The 16,743-nt window shown below is 41.3% G+C and overlaps 1 protein-coding gene across 2 annotated transcripts in view; it reads left to right on the top strand.

Annotated features, from left to right (window-relative positions):
- TFDP2 (transcription factor Dp-2) overlaps positions 1-16,743 on the top strand; it is a 45,441-nt gene that overhangs the window by 13,811 nt on the left and 14,887 nt on the right. The gene's annotated exons all lie outside the window — the stretch shown is intronic.

The raw sequence follows: 16,743 nt of genomic DNA, 5'->3' as shown, positions 1-16,743 counted from the left end.
GACATAGGATGGATTTGTAAAAAGAGAGTTGACATTTCATTCAGTTAGCGAGTGTTATAGGCTTTCCCTACAGAGATGGGTAATACGAGCATGTTTGAAACTTTGGAGGGGGGGTTTTAGTTTGATAGTCCGGGGAAGGGCATTCCAGAGAATTGGTGGAGCTCGAGAGAAGTCCTGGAGTTGTGCATGAGAGTTTCAAATTAAGGTACAGATTAATCTAATATCACTGGCAGATTGAAGATCGTGGGGATTATAAACTCTATTTTCTTCCGCATATCATATTCTGTACATAACTAGTGTACCTTCTGCTATAGATTCATTGATCTGTACACACTGGATATGAATAAGTTACTACATTGTATTTGGCTAATAAGCCACACACTGAGCGGCCCCCTTTAGCTGCAGCCTCCAGACACTGGCAATGCATATGTGAACCCAATCTGCTTACTGTAAACATTGAAGCTACAGAGCTGTTTTGCGTTACAATGTCTCATCTACCCTGCTTATGGCTATGGGAACACCCAGGGGTCACTGCATTTGAGTCGTAGTTGATTTACATGTGACTCTCTATTGTTTAATTAAAGAACTTAGGGAAAAGATATAAATGTTTCTGTTACTTGGTGGAAAGCATCAAAGGCGTGTATGTCTATGGAACCACAAAGGCTTTGCATCTGACTCTGCAGCGGAGGAAGCTATTTTTGCCCTTTTTACTTCCTTTTCTGTAAGTGAGGATGTTGCCTCGTTGTCCAAAAGCATTGAACTGCAGCAAAGAAGCTGAAATTATTCCCTGGCACGTAATACTTGGGTCTGTTAGTATATAAGTATACAGTATGTACTTGTTCTATTATGTATAGAGATACTTTACTAACAACATTACAAGTCCTGCACTGCAGAGAGGTGTTAAGTTTTCTTTTCTCAAAAAAAGAGTAATAATTGCACAACTTTTTGCGTTTATCAGCTGCACGGTAAAACATCACTATGCTTTTGTTAGAAAGGAATAATGGGATCACATGTGGTTCCTAGGAATCACGTGTACAGTTAGGTGCAGCTTTTGGCACTTAAATTATCTGTTGCAGCTTTTATGTGACTTGTTACTGTAACTTTACTAGTGTTCAAGTAATCACAGTAGTCTATAACCTTTGGCTTTGCAGGAGTTGCAAAATTATTACTACCTTTTGTGCTACAGTTCTCATTGGAGTTTTAACTTTTGTGAAGTAAAGAAACTTATAAATTTGGTTATGTCTATTGCAGGAGCAGGAGGAGGAGTCTCGCATAATAGACAGCATCATGTTTAACCCTTTAGGGGTCTTCTATTAGAAGAGACCAGGGTCCCTTCGCCAGGAACGATTTTGTCTTATGAGTACAGTCCGAGTCTACATTGGTCAGGTCTTGGACAGAACTCATTGAGCTCTGCGTATATTAGATGTTTTTCATAGTCTGATGATCCGATCCTGCATCATTTACTACTTTGATCTAAATTCGTGCATAAAACTTAAGTCATTGGGTGTGTGATAAAAAAAAATGGAAGTCACTTGATTTTCATCCTAGAGAGGTAAGTTTTTATGCATTTGTTTCAAGGAAGTAGCTCAGAGCCATGAAAATTGGATGTAAAAATATGACACAACTAGGATGATACGAAGAATACGCTGACCGGTGGTTGGATAGCACTAGGACTGAAATCTGACCAAACACCGATCAATCGTACATTTTTCATAGATCGGAATTCCACGATTCGACGCTTGATATGTTGGTAACTGAACGTCATTATGCGCTTAGTGGTCTTTTTAGCTATGACAGTAGCAGTTTGATTTTGGCACAAATTGCACTGATTAAAAAATTGACTGTCAATTGTGGGTCTTATACATGGGGAAAAGTCATGGGTCCAAATTGCATTATGCTGTTATAATAACCTCAACAAATGTGTTGAGTTTTTTTGGATAAATGTTGGTCAATGTCATCCATTGTGAAATCCATTGGGATTTCAGTGTTTGGGTTATGAGCTAGCAAATTACCTAATTATTGTTAAAACATTTTAAATCGCCTACTATGAAAACTCTGGGCGATGTTATCCTTGTGGTTGATGGGCTTTGACAAAGTGGCCTCCAGGTTAGCACCACTCTTTCTCTTCTTAAAGGAAATCTACCATGGGAAAACCACTTTTTTTAAGTAGCTCCCCATGCCTATTGCTGCTCCAGCAGCTGCATCCCGTTATTGGATGCAGCTGCTGCCTAAATAGACTTCAATACCTTAATATTCTTTTTTTTTTTTTTTTTTTTTTTTTTTTAAATCAGATAAATTTTTATTTGATTTTGAACACAAACGGTTGTACATATATTACATTTTAAACAGTATGAATCACTGTATAAGGAGATTAATACAATATTTATACAGCATCATCTTACACCTCAGATCGTCACAAGGTATTGCAATAGTATACATTACTAGTTGCCACATACAGCTACCAACAGTGTGAATTAACTGAAACAACCCTCTCCACCCTCCCTCCTCCCACCGCCCCATATTCAGGTACAGCCGCCTAATGTTGACCGAGGTGGACCTATCTAGCATGAATCCGGACTGATCTGAGTGTATAAGGGAGGTAAGACGATTAGCCAATACTTTGGCGAACACCTTAACATCCACTGGAAGTAATGAAATCGGACGGTAGGAGTCCGGGCTCTGTAAGTCCTTTTCTGGTTTAGGCACCAACACCACAATCGCCTCTCTCATTGACGGAGGAAGAGTGCCTTGTACCTTCGAATCTTCCAGTGCTTTCAGTAACCTGGGCAGCAATACTTCCTGATGCTTTTTAAAAAACTCCCCTGGTAAGCCGTCTATCCCCGGGGCCTTATCATTAGGGAGGGATACTAGGGCCGCCACTGTTAGCAGTGAGTCCATGCATTCCGCTTGCTCCTGTGTTGATCTAGGCAATTGTATTTCCTCTAAATATCTCTCTACTTCTGCCGTACTACATCTGAGCTGGGATTTATAGAAGTCTTTATACATATTATGGAAGACGCCCATAATTTCCTTATCCCCTGTAGCTATGGAGTTGTCCGGCGCTCGTACCTCTGATATATGTGTACGACCCTTTTGGGTATTGATTATGTTTGCCAACAAGTGGCCCACCGCCTCACCCTGAACAAAGTATTTCTGCTTAAGGAAAAACCTTTTGTCCTCCGCTACTTTTAATACCTTAATATTCTAAATCCGAGACCGCTCCAGGGGCTAAGGCTACTCCACGCTGACAGTAGCCGCATCATACCCACCTCCCACTGCCTCTCCACTCTTCTTTTTAAACTAATTGTGCCTCCCTGGCACTAACCAAGCTATGCGCAAGTGCAGTAGCTCCTTCTCCTTTACCATAGACGCCCCTCCCTCCCTCTGCATTTGCACAGTAACTCAGGGTGTTTGGCTGGTGGCACACCGCAATCGAAGGAGTCTTGCCAGAATTGCAGTGCTTCGCTTTTGTGCAAGAGCGGGGAGACGGGTATGAAGTGGTTTCTGGGAGCGTGGAGTAGGCTACGCCTATGCAACTTTTTCAGGCTACCCTATGCCCCCAGTGGCCTCTGGGTGAAATTTGCCTATTAAGGTATTAAAGTGGAGCTGTCGCCCACTAAAGTAAGCACCTCCTAGTGCTTAAAAAAACTCTGCAGTGTTAGCGTTACCGGAGGTTTCCGGTATCACTCTATCTAACACTGCGGTGGAGTCCAACGTGAACGCCGGACCGTTCGCCAAGCGGTCCATTGTATTCATGAGGGGCATGACGCACGGCAGTCACCACTGGCCTATGGAACGAGCGGGGCGGGCAGGGAGAAAAGGCAGCCCCTCGGACCGCCCCTCATGAATACGTTGGACCGCTTTGCGAGCGGTTCGGCGTTTACATTGTACTCTGACGCAGTGTTAGATAGCGTTACTGGAGGTTTCCGGTAACGCTATCACTCTAACACTGCAGTGTTTGTTTAAGCACTAGGAGCTTCTTACTTTGGTAAGCAACTCCTAGTGCCCAATTTATGGGTGACAGGTCCTCTCTAATGTTTATCTAGGCAGCAGCTGCATCCAAGTTTAAGCCAAAAACGGGATGCAGCTGCTGCAGCAATAGGCATTAGGTACTACAGGCAGTCCCGGGGTTACGTACAGGATAGGTTCTGTAGGTTTGTTCTTAAATTGAATTTGTATGCATGTCGGAACTGTATACTTGTAATCCCAGCCAAATATTTTTTGGTGTCTGTGACAATTGGATTTTGGATTGTCATAAGAACCAGGATTAACAATAAAGCTTAATTGCAGACACCTTTGATAACTGTTATAGCTGTTTATTGTAGCCTAAGACTAAAGTACAGTACATTACCAACATCCAGAGGTCCGTTTTGTAACTAGGGGTCGTATGTAAATCAAGTCTTCGAAGTAGGTCGAGGCGAAGTAGGGGACCGCCTGTACTTAAAAAGTTGTTATCCAACTGTAGATTTCCTTTTAGCAGAGAATATAACCGAAAGCAGACTGCTCCATTCACAGTGTGGTGGCTGAACTCGGTCTGCAGTAATCTGATCTGACCACTATACAGAGAACGGAACAGTATAATTCCCATCCCATGCCTGGATTATTATTTGCTGATCTGTTGCAGTGCTGAGTGCTGAACCCCACCGTCCTGATATCCCTAGAATGCCGCTTTTCACAATATTTATTAGGGTATTCCATTCCTTCTAGATGTTGATATCTGGTTCCTCTATTATGTGACTTCCCTTTGATAAATCACACACCTCACTGATAATCTACAGGCTCCACCCATCTGACTCACTCACACCCAGATAAGTTTTCTGTAAATAGTGCTCAGGGACTTTTAAGAAGAGACCTGATTTAATTGAGTATAATACATAACAGGCGCCAGGATTTTATCTGCAGTGGAATGACTTGGTCTTATCCTGCCTTTCGTTGTGGATACAGTAACCAATGGGGGTTGTCATGGCCAAAAGGGATGGTACAGTAATGTTGTTTCTTCTGGCTGTGATACGTGTTTCCAGTTTCTGGTTTTTCTAGTTCAATTTTCTTCCCTTCCGTCTTCTGTTCTCTACTGAGCGGGTTATAATTATATATTTCTATGGTGGAGATTTATAAGGGCTTGCACACCAAGGAATCACAATCTGGCCAGGAATCACAATTATTTTTTCCCCTTACGTAATCTCCACACCAAATGTCTGTGAAGTGGAGGCGGTAGAACTCATGCGCACCAGTTGTAGCTTACGTCTTTGTAGATACAGGTTATAGTGCAATTCTTTGCCAAGCAGGACCTTGCGTAGAATTGTCCGGCAAGCGACAACCAGATATATCAGGAGGCTAGAAACACTCTATTTATTTTCCATCAGCTTTGCCATGGTATTCTACACCCTCCCACTTATATGTTTATGGTGGATACCATAGTAGGTTGGAAGGTTTCTTATGATACGCTTCAGGTCTGAACACTCTTACATGGGTGCAACCTGGATACAATGTAAGGCTCAGTTCACACCTGCGTTCAGACCTACATTAGAATTCTCCGTCACTAAAACGATAATAACGCAAGTGTAACTGATCTGTTAAGATGATTAAAAAGCACAGAATGAGGCATATTTACTCACCAGAGTTTACAGAATTGAAATGAACTGTGCCGCGATTCACTAAATCGTGCTCCTGATATCATGATTGTGTTGCTTCCCTGCTCAGGTGCGACAGAGTTCACCATCTTTTTAGTAGTGCATGTTAGGGCTAGGGCTTGCGACACAATGTGAAAGTTAAATCCCCGCGCTCAGTCCGAATCAGTCGGATCGTCTGACGGCACGTCCCCTGAATTCTGTAGAATGAAAGGGTCGCAAGCCATGTGCAAGCCATTTTCCCAATGAAGATAGGTTTTGCGACACACTTTTTTCAGACTGTGCCTTAAGTAAATGTGCCCCAAAATTGGAAAATTTTAAGTAGAAATGTAGACTACCCCTTCATCCACCATCAAAATCCAGTCACACAAAAAAATTTTTTTTTTTGCACCATTTGATGATTTGATCTGTTGTCTATTGATTTTAATGCATTCCTTTTTGCACCACTTCCATTAGTGTTTCTATTATTTGAGACCCAATTTTCCGCTCCTATAAGTGGTGCAAATAGACACTAACGGCGGTCGTTAAAAATCCATTGAAATCAATAGACTTCTTAACGGAACAGTGAGACTTCCGTTACGATTGTTCTAGTAAAGGGAATTAATAGCGGAGGTCTGAACGCTGGTGGGAACAAGTCATTACTACGAGTGTACCCTACATGGTTGTTTTGTTGTATTTTGAGGCTCATTCTCCTCGCAGTAGCTTTTTGAACCATCTACTTGTTGTAAAGAGGATCTGCCTCCTCTCCCAACGTGTCAGTTTTACTAACTACTTGCACTCATCATGAAATCTTTTCTGCCTTGTCCTATTCTTCCGTTATTCTTCCTGAAAGCTTACGAATTAAGTGACCTCCTCAATTGGTAACATCGAGCTGAATCCTTTAGTCCCTTGAGACTGTGCAGTCAGTGCCATCTGTATATGTTTGTGTGTGGGCACCCCACGGAAATGCAGAGTTCTAAGAGAATGGTCCACGGAATTGTTATATCTTGTTCTGTACTAATATTTACTAATGCAGAGATACAAAGTATTGCATATAGCGAGCCTGCAAATAACCAATGTCTTTTCCTCTACTCCGCCTATAAAGAAATGCTTATATGTAGAGGTTATACTGCTCATCCTGGTAACCATACAGTTGTATACACAAATAGTACATCAGCAGCTGAGAACGGCATCTTTACAGCGGCCTCTGGTTAGCTGATGTGTCACTTTGTGGCTTCCAGGCTACAGATAAGCTCAAGTTCACACGGAGTCAACTCCTATCTATAGAGGCCAAACCTAGAGAGGAAAAGTTTGCAGTTTGTTATATTATGGCTGAACTCTGTATAATGCGTTAGTGTTGTTTTTGATCAAATACACAGAGCAAATGCAGCGAAGAATGAAAAAGTTGTCAATTGCTATAAAAAAGTTTTTTAATCTTTTTTTTTTTTTTTTTTTTGTTCGGATGTTTGATGACATAAATTCACTCATATTAAATTCACTCAATATCCCGAGGTTGCAGGGTATAGCTCTATATTCACGTGGGACTTTGGTTAGCAGCACAGAGGATGTCAGTTTATGGCAGCTGTTAATGGCAGGTGTCTTATATAACAGGAACTTGTAACGTCTCTTTGTATTCTCTGTTGTTTGCTGCTAATAGAGCAACATAGTGATACAGATGTGTTGTGGTTGTGTCTCTGGGAGCGTAGGAGATATGGGGAATGAATGAAGATACCTGTACTGGCCTGTCAGGGCTATATAACAGATAATAAATGTCCCTATTGTAATCTTCATATGTACATTCCTACAGAGTAAAATGGATTGTACCCTCCACTGTCAGAATGAATGCAGTCCACGTACAGCAGTGCATGGATATGCAATACAAGTATGGAAGTAGTTTAATCCGGGTTTAGGAGTTTACACTAATGTTTAATTTTTTTAATGTTTGGGCTACTATGAAGCAACAAATACTCCTTAATTTTACCATATTTTAATCATTGTCCATATTACTTGTCATAAGACAACATGTAAATTTATAAACTACTATTAATCTGCACAAATGTGGTCTGTGAATGTTTTGTGAGGAATGTCTCCCTCTAGTGGTTGCAGAAAATAATTGCATGCAATGTACTCTCCCAAGGTGTAGGGCAGGGGTCCCCAAACTTTTTACATAGGGGGCCGTTCACGGTCCCTCTCAGACCGTTGGAGGCCCGGACTAAAGTTTTAAAAATAAATAGCTGTGCATCCATAATACACTGGGCTGCCCCTCAATTATTTAATATACTACACCCTCTTGTGAACTATTTTATATATTGGCCCAATGAATTAATTCATTGGGTCAATTAATTTTTAAATGAACTGGGACCACTTTCCATTAATTATTTAATATGCTGCCCCTCCCCTCATTAATTACTAAACTGCCCCTCATAATTATTTCCTATGTTTCCCACCACCATTAATTATTTCCTATGCTGCCCCCCCCCCTCCCCCTCCATTAATTATTTCCTATGCTGCCCCCCTGCCATTAATTAGGTTCAAGGAGCGATATGCACCAGGGTTGTCTTCCGGCCACATTGCTCCACCTGCAATAATAGTGCTAGAGCATACGTTTCCGGCCACATCGAGCACTATACAGTGACGGGCAGGAGCTTCCTGTCCGGATGGAGGCTCCTGCCCGACTGCCGAAGGTGGCGGCCTGCCGGGCCGACTCTGGTCGGATGCGATGGGGGCCGGATAGAAACGGTCCACAGGCTGCATATGGCCCGCGGGCCGCAGTTTGGGGGCCCCTGGTTTAGGGTATTAAAGAAAATCCACCATCAAAAGTAATGATGTTGAGTAAGTAAACCAAGGATGCTTACTCATAGATCCAGGCACTGTGACCATCATAATCTTCTTATATTTGTTATCCATGGCCTCCTACCTTCTAAAATCAACTTTTAGCATCATTTTAATAAGTCAGAATGGCTCTGAAGGTCATTAGCCTCCCTATGACCTGGCTTTACAGGCTGTTACACTGTCTCGCCCACCCCATGCTCCCTCAGTACTTGTGCAGTGAGCACTTCCTGAATCATTAGCATAATCTTAATAGTTGATATTAGAAGGAAGGAGGCCATGGACGACAAATATAAGAAGATTACCACAGTCACGGTGCCTGGATCTATGAGTAAGTGTCCCAGGTTTATCATGATGGATTTTGGTGGTAGATTTCTATAAAATGTCTCCCTCTAGTGGACGTGTTTTGGCTCCACTTTTTATGCTATTTCTACTACTTGGCTTTTGTAGGAGGTATATTAACTGCTTGTCAGGTCTATCTATAATTTCTTCATGTTAGGGAACAAGAAAAAGTCGCAGTGAGCCAGATCGGGTAAATACGGGGGGTGCGGCAGCAATTCATAACGCAATTTGAAACTGCACCTTCTTTTTCGCCAAATGTGGCCGTGTCTCCTTAAATTTTTTATCGGAGCGGTCCAATAACTCATTGTAGTATTATCCAGTGATCGTTCTACCTTTTTCTAAAAAAAATCCATGAGGATGACACCGTTCGGATCCCAAAATATCGTCACCATGACCATTCCGGCTGATGGGACCGTCTTCTCCTTCTTTGGAGCAGATTCACCGGGAGAAATCCATTGTTTTGATTGTTCCTTAGTTTCTGGTGTGTAATGATGAATCCAGGTTTCAACCATGACAACTGAATGCAAAAACTTCTTCGGATCTCTCCTAAATTGCTCCAAACACTGCTTCGAAGTTAACAGCCGCATCCACTTGTCCATCGTGAGCAATCGCGGCACCCATCAAGCCATTCTTTTTTTTCCGTCGCCAACTTATCGTGTAAAATATTAATTATATATGAACAACCCACGTATATATATTAATATATTTCTCAGATTGAGAAAAAAAAATTCGTTTCATCCCATCCCAAGGATCAGTCATCAAAATCTTAATACCAGAAAACCACATTGTAAGGTGTTTAAAAAAAAAAAAAAAAAAAGACCCCAACCCCCACAAACATTGTCCTGCATTTTATATTTGCATTGCTGATGGTAGCCACTAGGTGTCACAGTCGTTCCACATCTTCTGTATTTGGCTCCTGCTGCTTGTACCTTTTATAATTCCTGTACAGGCAGTCCCCGGGTTACATACAAGATAGGGTCTGTAGGTTTGTTTCTAAGTTGAATTTGTATGTAAGTCGGAACTGTATATTTTATCATTGTAATCCCAGACAGAACTTTTTTTGGTCTCTGTTACAATTGGATTTTAAAAATGTTGGGTTGTCATAAGAGGTTGTCATTAACACTAAATCTTCATTACAGACGCCTGTGATAACTGTTACAGCTGATCATTGTAGCCTAGGACTAAAGTACAATAAATTACCAATATCCAGAGGTCCGTTTGTAACTTGGGGTCGTATGTAAGTCGAGTGTTCTTAAGTAGGGGACCGCCTGTATTACGTTTTTTTTTATGTAGTCACTAGAACATTATCTCCACAATGAAAAGAATGATGTATAAACTATCTCTGTATTTACCAATAAATGGCGCGCCCTTCCCTCCTACTTCACGCTCTTCCTATTATGTACATAGTGTCAGCATATAACACAGTGCTATACATAGATGGTTTCCCTGGCCTGACTACGCCTCATTAAGTTTCCTTTTTTTTTTGTCCTTGATACGCATAAAGTAGGGCAATTTCATATAGGAAGGCAATTCACATATCGGTATAAGGATGCAGTATAGCTTGTATCTGCTCCTGCCAATGTGCAGCGATAACTATGAGTCGCTTTAATCAAAATTCTGTTAACTTAAAGAGCATTGGCCAGACACTTGCTGCATTATATGGATTAAAAAATATCCATATTATTTCAGATTCTGTTCACCAGTTAAAGATATGTAGAAAAGCAATTTTCACCGGGCGGGAGGAGGGATACTGAATCTTGGGTAAGGAAGGGTGAGGGCTACACCTAGGCATTTACTTCTAGAGCTGTGTAATCTTTGTTGGCAATTACTTTCTACTCTTCTAAATCTCTGCAGCACAGGGGCAGGTAGCCTCCCTACAGGAGTACATCTACCACCAGGATGAAGGATTGTAAACTAAGCACACAGACATACTGGTGTGTGCCTCCCTCTGGATCTCAGGATCTGCTCTTCTTTTAGCTACTTTGTTTTTCCAAAAAAACTTTAAAACTGTAAAAAAAAAGGCTTTTTTGCAAATTATGCAAATGAGCATGAGGGGCTCCAGGCTATGTAGATGTTAATTGAGCCTGAAGCCCATCAGACTCATTTGCATAATTTTGTATTTTTTTTTTTATTAAACAAGGGCATAACAATCTAAATTTAAGAGCAAATCCCACCAGAGGGGGCGCACACCAGCATGTAAGTTTACATGCTTGGTTTACAATCCTAGATCCTGGTGGTAGATTTCCTTTTAAGGGGGATCTCCCCAGCAATGTAGCAGCAGTGGCCCATCCTTATCTTTGCTAAACATAATCTGCCATCATCAGAAACTATCGGAGCCTTACAAAAGCATCATGTTTCTAGCACACATCCATGTCTTATCCAGGCCTGTATGGGATTGGTAGGGTAAAAAGCCAGGTATGACAGATGTGCTGTTCATTTGTGCATCAAATTGACGGGTTTTTATTAAAGTAGAGATGGTGGACAACACATTTTCGGGAAAGCACCTTTCCCATTATCAGGTCCAAGTAACGGTATTTCAAAGTAGCAGATAATAAAAGTCGTCTCAAAGACATTAAAATGAGTGTAAGTTCCAATGATAACGGACCCCGGTGGGAAAGGGACTGAAGTTTATTAGTTGATTTGCGGCTGGCAGTGGACCGCGTCCGCATCTGTTTGGACACCAGGAGATGCTGCAAGTTCATCACTTTCTATAATCTTATATGTACTAACAATTCTTTAAAATTTCTTTGATTCATGTGTTATCACTATTTTGCTGTGTAAATCTTTGTACCTTTCTCTACCCAGTCCCGTGTCAGTTGATGGCTAGTGGATTTTATGGGTATAGAAAACTGACTGTTTCCTTTGAGGTTTCTGGTATTATGCCTTAACAAGCTACCAAATGACATAGAAAGGGCTGTAACAGGCCAGATATCCATAGTGTTTTTTTGTGGGGCAGTTTTATTAGTTGTTCAGTGCTGATGAAGAGCGATTAAAATATCAAAAACCAAAAAATATCCATCATTTTCTTGATGGCAGATAGTGGCATTCATTGGTATAAATCACTTGGATCTACTGACAAAATAGCAGCACCAGCCTAGAAAAAATGTGGTTCATTGTTTGTGGTCCTTGTGTCATTGGAGTGTGAGGACCACTCGCACACCTATGACGGGAAAAGAGACTGCCCGAGCCGCAAGTAGGGGCAGGAATGGAATCCGCTTGGAGTTTCTCTAGTCATTGATACAACAAATAGACCACAAACATACATGTGGGTATGTAGCCTCACAGCTAATATCCTGCTGCTCCTCAGGAGGCTGTGGCCACATAGTGACATTGTATCATAAAATTGGCCAGCATGGTGCATGTACAAATCGCACATGGCTTCCACTCTGGTCCATGATTGTATCCTCATCGGTGAACCACTTTGCCTAGGATTGGGCATGTTCAATTTCAGTATGTTCCCTCAATGTTTTGTTCTGCTGCTGCGGGAATTTTCATCTTGTCTCTATCTTCCGACTGAAATAATTAGAAATGGGAGAGAAATTAATGGAGAAGTTGAGTCTCTTTTATGCCTACAGTCAGAAACTTTAATACTGATGAAGCCCCGAGTGGAATCCAAACCTCTGAAATATTATATAGACAATCCTAAAAATAATGAACTGGTTAAGGTAATGGAAATTGTGGAGAAAAGTCATGACACATACAAAAGTTTTTTTTCTTTTTGTTTGAACTTTTGTAAAAAAAAAAAAAAAAAATGAATGAAGATGTCCACATTAGTGGAAAACTGAGGAGAGAGGCCACGGAGGGAGGACGAGGAATAACACAAACAACTCTCATCTAAGCAGCATCTTTTTTTAGTAAGACTCCATCCTGTGCAACGTGAAACAACAAGGCCTCGCTCCTCAGTAATTATCCTCTAATGCTCCTCTTGTCACAGGAGACTGCATTTGTCTGTACCATATATTTTGCTATTTGTGGACAGTATGTCCCAGATATTTTGCTGATTCTACAGTTATAACCTGATCATTTATCTAAGACCAACACTGAACAAATCCCAGGAGCCAGGAAGCCCAGAAATGTCCTCCGAGTGCCAACATTCCGCATTAGAATCCAGTGACTTTGATTTTGTAATGCAATATGTAGGCTTATAGAATTGCAATGCTTGTATGGGTTTTTTAATCTTGCTAAGGGGATTAAAGGGGTATTCCCATTTAATAAATTAAAAATAAAAATTAAATGTTATTGATTCTATAATGAAAAGCTATACAATTTTCCAATATACTTTCTGTATCAATTCCTTACCGTTTTTCAAGATCTCTGCTTGCTGTCCTTCTATAGAAAGATTCAATGTTTACTTCAAGTTGACAGAAATCTGACCATGGTCACACAGGTGCACGGCTCGTTATATCACACAGCTCTGATTACTCTCTATAACCAATAATATTTGTTTGCTGAAATGGGAACACCCCTCTAACACCTAGTCTATAACCTTTCCTATTAGTGATACGTGGCCTTATTTCTTTTGTTGGCTGGCCTGTAAAAGTGATCAAAGATCACTAATCAATGAATTTCACTCGCTGAAAAATGGATATTATTTCACGTGAGTGAATGATAATGAGTTAATTCTGCCAGGACTCCATGGAAAGACAGTTTGGAGTCCTGATTACCACGCCCACACACAGTGCTTGAGGTTTATGGTCCCGATTACCACGCCCACACACAGTGCTTGAGGTTTATGGTCCCGATTACCACGCCCACACACAGTGCTTGAGGTTTATGGTCCCGATTGCCCCGCCCACACACAATGATTGAGACTGATGGTCGGGGTAATCGGGATTCCCAATGTTCCTCCTAGGAGTCCTGACAGGATTTACTCATTTTATTATACTCCAAAAATATTGTACTAGATACCATTGGTCATTTCAGTCGAACATTGACCTTCCCAACAGTGTTGGGATTCATGCACTCTAATATTTGCTAGTGTACATGTGCTAGTTATTGAATGGCTATCCCATGAACGCGTTTTTTTTTCAAGGGGTTCGTGCATACGGCCGTGGTTTCCATGGATCTATGTGCGAGCCTTCTGTTGAAGCTATAAAATTTACAACAGGTTGAAGAGTTGATGACGACACACAAGCCGCAAACATGGATGCGCACCTTTTGCCCATGTAGCCTTACAGTGCAGGGCCATAGTGACGCCTTACAGCTCTTGTGTCCATCTGGACACCACAAGGACAGAATGGGTTAAGTGGAGTTGATGGAAAGTGTTGGAAAACTAAAATGAAATTTCTGTTTGTAAGAAAGCGCTCGGAATGTCTGACTGCACATGTAAAAATAATTCCTCTAACAAACCCGCTGAGCAGGAGAGACACAAGGTAACATAACCCGCAGTATTTTGGCAACTATTGCACGATAAGCAAACAGCTTAATTGGTTTTCACAGAACCAGACGGCTGTGGCAGTATTTTCTTTAACAGTATTAGGGACCTGATTGGGAATGATTTGTTCCCATGTATTAACACGCACACCCCTTCAGAGTGGAGTTAAAGCAGCAGTCCCAAAGATAAGCACAGCGTTATTCCAATTTGCTAAGCGGGTAGCCACCATCTTTGCTGGTTAAAATAATGAATTTTTTAAAATATTCATTAAAAATAGAAATACAAATGATAGTTTTAATGGAATGGCAGTAGGTGCCGTGCAGTGTACACAAAACAAGGCCTGACTAACCATGGCACTGCCTCTAAACAACATATTGGCAGTGTCAAGAATTAGACCATATTTTAACGCTGGTTCTTCACTGTTTATGTCTTACCTAAAACCTTTTAAATGGGGATTATTGGGGTCTATGGATGTCTTTTCCGTGTAAGAAGAAAGATGGGTGACCGCGACCACAGGACCAGGCTACACATGGTTTATTTGTAATCTGTTACCACAGAGATATTTAGGTCTGAATGGGAGCATTTACACTGGAAACTTTAAATGCGTACCCATTCCACTTATTCTGAAGTAAGGGCATGTCATGTGACCTATTCTTCAAAACTTTTGGCTTGGTTGACTGAATTCTAATTATTAACATAAACAGGAATTGATTTTTATGCTGAAACTCGATACAGGCGATCCCCGACTTACAGACAGCCCATAGATACAGACGGACCCCTCTGCCCACTGTGACCTTTGGTGAAGCTCTCTGGATGCTGTACTATAGTCCCAGACTGCAATGATCAGCTGTAAGGTGTCTGTAATGAAGCTTTATTGATAATTAATGGTCCAATTACAGCAAAAATTTTGAAACTCCAATTGTCACTGGGGCAAAAGAAAAAAAAATGTCTAGAACTTCAATTAAAAATATACAGTTTCGACTTACATACAAATTCAACTTAAGAACAAACCTCCGGACCCTATCTTGTATGTAACCCGGGGACTGCCGGTATTTCAGAATTACACAAAAGTATCGAGTCTATAGCAGCATCAAATGATGCCACATTATTTGATGTCTCAGAATCTATAGATGTTCCCCTGCTGTAGCCAGAAGACCAACCCTGGATCATTTGTGGAGATTTCTCCTTTCATAATAGAATCTACCTAGAGCCATAATAGAAAGGTTTAAGGCTACAGCTTTAAATGTTTTTGCAGCCGGAGAAGATGTGTGAATGATTGTCACAGTGCGGCTGTCTTTCTCTGTGGGTCTCTGAGACCTGCAGTAAAGCATCCAGTGCAGGGTCGCAGCCTGGGGTCCCAGCTTAGCTTCCGGTGGAGATCAAAGCGGAGAGGTGGAACCGGGGTCAGCCAAGAGCAGCAGTGACGTGTGTTCTGGGGGGCCTCTGGCTGCACTGCCAGGGATTGGGACCGTTTCTGGATCTCCCATGTGACCATCATTAGTCTTTATTCTATACACCTGCTGTGGGCTTCTGGCTTTTAACTATTAACCCATTTATGGCTGTAGTTTTTTTTACAAAGTAAGGTAAAACGAGGATCAACCTGCAATACATCTGCTTAAGGAGTTAATATTGACTATATGTCCTGACCGTAACCAAAGCAGCCGTAAATTTTTTTTATTTTTTTATATTTGTGCTTTTTGAGGTCATGTCTGCTTTCCTAATGTGTTTTGTGAGTATTTGCTGTCTCTTTGGTTATGGTCCTCCTACTTCCAGTGACCTTCCCAGCATACACCAATCCACCTAGTTTGAATTCCACTTAGTAGGTCCTGTGTTTATAGACCCATAAAATCCTGCGCTCTGGCTCTGTATCCCCAACAGATGATGTTCCTGAACCGGTCGTTTTTAAAGGAGTTGTACCAAGTATTATTGTTATTTCCTATTCACAGGACAGGGTATAGCAAAATCTGATCGGTGAGGGTCCCCCACCTATCGCAATAACTTGAGTCCCATCCTCACTAATTGAATGCCGCTCAATTCGGCACAGAAATGTCTCCTGCACTCCTACAAACAGCGGATGTGAAGGCCGTAGATACAGAGGGCTTTGTTTCTCACACTCCCATAGTTTTGAATGGAGCGGCAGGACACATGCTCAACCTGCTGTTTCATTCAGTTAGTTCTTGTCTTGGTTGGGGGATTCTAGCAGTCAGACCCACACTGATCACATTGTTATCCCTTATCATCCCCTTTAACTGCTGTACATGTATTTTTCCTGATTACCTAGATGACTAGGCTTGCCTAGTGTAAAAGTTCCTGACCAATTTCAGTCTCTACTTAAATATCCTGAGATTTCTAGGTGAAAATGCTGAGACCTGTTTCATTGTACTGCACTTACTTGGGCGCTATTTACTACTGTATTAAGCTGCACTCATTGTTTGGCATTCTGAGTTTTATTTTTCAATAAAAAATGTCTTGGTAATAAAAATAGATAAAAATTGAGGCTGTCCTCAAGACTTACCGTACTAGTTCACATTAGACAAAATAAACCGGATGACTGTGCTCGTACTTGTATGCCGTATTGACAATGTCACTTTT

The sequence above is a fragment of the Engystomops pustulosus genome, chromosome 3 (genome assembly GCF_040894005.1).
Source record: "Engystomops pustulosus chromosome 3, aEngPut4.maternal, whole genome shotgun sequence".
Classification (NCBI taxonomy): Eukaryota; Metazoa; Chordata; class Amphibia; order Anura; family Leptodactylidae; genus Engystomops; species Engystomops pustulosus.
Note: the sequence above shows the minus strand (reverse complement) of the source record. Positions and strands in the feature narration are given on the sequence as shown.